Below are 2,500 nucleotides of genomic sequence, written 5' to 3' on the forward strand. Positions count from 1 at the left end.
TTGTTAAAAGCGCTATATAAATAAGGTTGACTTGACTTGACTTGTAGCTTGGCTCTTTGACCTATTGACATGCTAATGAAGTTAATGAGCTGTTGATAATCAGGCCTGTTAACTCCAGACTCAGTTTCAGAGACTGAGAACGATCACACACTCGGGAAGCTCGTTTCTGCAACAGAGAAAATAAATGCGGCTCTATCTCCAATTCTGACTTTATTGCGAGATATAATCAGAAATGTAAACTTTTATACCTTGTAATTACGACTTTGTTGCAACTCTGAGTTTATATTTAACAATTATGATTGTGAATTGTTATATATATTAGGGATGCAACACTACAGTTAGTCCACGGTTCAATACACACCGGTTTTTAACCACGGTTTTCGGTTGGGTTCTGATGGCTTGTCACATCAGTTTTTTGCTCTTCTATTCTTAGGCGACAGGAACAGAAAGACGTTAAGGAGAAAAAAGACCATTTTTTATTGCAATACTCTTTCTTTATTTTACTTAAAAGAATTGAAAAACCTTACTTAAACTTAAAACTTTACTTTAAACAAAACCTTGTACACATTCCTAGTGTGTATTATAATATAAAATAAATACAACCCCAAATCAGAAAAAGTTGGGATAGTATGGAAAACGCAAATAAAAAAAAGAAGTGATTTCTAAATTTACTTTGACTTGTATTTCATTGCAGACAATATGAACACAAAATATTTCATGTTTTGTCTGGTCAACTTCATGTCATCTGTAAATATGCATCCTTTCCTGTCATTCAGACCTGCAACACATTTCAAAAAAAGTTGGGACAGGAGCAATTTAGGGCTAGTAATGAGGTAAAATGGTTAAATAATGATGTGATTTGAAACAGGTGATGTCAACAGGTGATTGTAATTATGATTTGGTACAAAAGCAGCATCCAAGAAAGGTCTAATCCTTTAGGAGCAAAGATGGGCCGAGGATCGCCAGTTTGCCAACAAACACGTGAGAAAATTATTGAAATGTTTAAAAACAATGTTTCTCAAAGAAAGATATGAAGAGATTTGGATATTTCACATTCAACAGTGCATAACATAATTAAAAGATTCAAGGAATCTGGGGGAATTTCAGTGCGTAAAGGACAAGGGCGCAAGCCTAAGCTGAACAACCGTGATCTCCGATCCCTCAGGCGGCACTGCATCAAGAATCGTCATCATCTAGAAGCCATATCACCACATGGGCTCAGGACTACTTTGGCAAACCTTTGTCAAGTACCACAATACGTAGTTACATCCACAAATGCCAGTTAAAACTGTACTGTGCCAAAAGGAAGCCCTATGTTAACAGTGTCCAGAAGCGCCGTCGACTTCTCTGGGCTCGAGGCATCTGGGATGGACCATCACACAGTGGAAACGTGTACTGTGGGCAGATGAAGCAGTATTTCAGGTATTTTTTTGGGAGGAATGGACGCCGTGTGCTCCGGACCAAAGAAGAAAAGGATCATCCAGACTGTTACCAGCAACAAGTCCAGAAGCCAGGGTCTGTCATGGTATGGGGTTGTGTCAGTGCCCTTGGCAAAGGTAACTTGCACTTCTGTGAAGGCTCCATTAATGCTGAAAAGTACATCGAGATTTTGGAGCATAATATGCTGCCTTCAAGAAGACATCTTTTCCAGGGACGTCCATGCATATTTCAACAAGACAATGCAAAAGCACATTCTGCACACATTCTGCAGTCCTGGCTGTGGAGGAAGAGGGTTCGGGTACTTGACTGGCCTGCCTCAGTCCTGACCTGTCTCCAATAGAGAATGTGGACAACGAAGAGCCCGAACTGTTGCCCACCTTAAGACTTTTTTGCAGGAAGAATGGGACAAAATTACTCCTGAAACACTTTATCACTTGGTGTCTTCAGTCCCTAAACGTCTTTTAAGTGTTGTGAAAAGGAATGGCAACATTATAAAGTGGTAAATGCTTTACTGTCCCAACTTTTTTTGTTGCAGGTCTGAATGACAGGAAATGATGCATATTTACAGATGACATGAAGTTGACCAGACAAAACATGAAATATTTTGTGTTCATATTGTCTGCAATGAAATACAAGTCAAAGTAGATTTAGAAATCACTTCTTTTTTTTTTATTTGCGTTTTCCATACTGTCCCAACTTTTTCCGATTTGGGGTTGTATATATAAAGATTTACATTGGCAGCTCAGAGCTGTACAGCAGCATTTAAGTATGAAATTGAATGAATAAATGTAAAATAGTTCAGAACACTTCACAGACTTCACTATAAAATATACACTGATTCTTATTAAAGCTGCTGTATTAGTTTTTCAGTCAAGAGCAGTGAGTGATTTTCTCTTTGTCTTTTGTTGTTGTATTAACATTAAAGGATAGTTCATTCACAAATGAAAATTCTGTCATTGAGAAATTAAAACAGGTTTGGAACAATATTAGAGTGAGTAAATAATGACAATTTTAGAGGTGAACTGTCACTTTAAGACCTGCGCTCATCTAATATACAGAC

General features: G+C 37.8%; 1 protein-coding gene across 1 annotated transcript in view; it reads left to right on the forward strand.

The window, feature by feature from the left end:
* Positions 1–2,500, forward strand: part of ryr2a (ryanodine receptor 2a (cardiac)) — a gene marked incomplete at its 3' end in the record, with an annotated part of 227,705 nt that overhangs the window by 117,035 nt on the left and 108,170 nt on the right. The gene's annotated exons all lie outside the window — the stretch shown is intronic.

Source organism: Gobio gobio (genome assembly GCF_949357685.1).
Source record: "Gobio gobio genome assembly, chromosome: 20".
NCBI lineage: Eukaryota > Metazoa > Chordata > Actinopteri > Cypriniformes > Gobionidae > Gobio > Gobio gobio.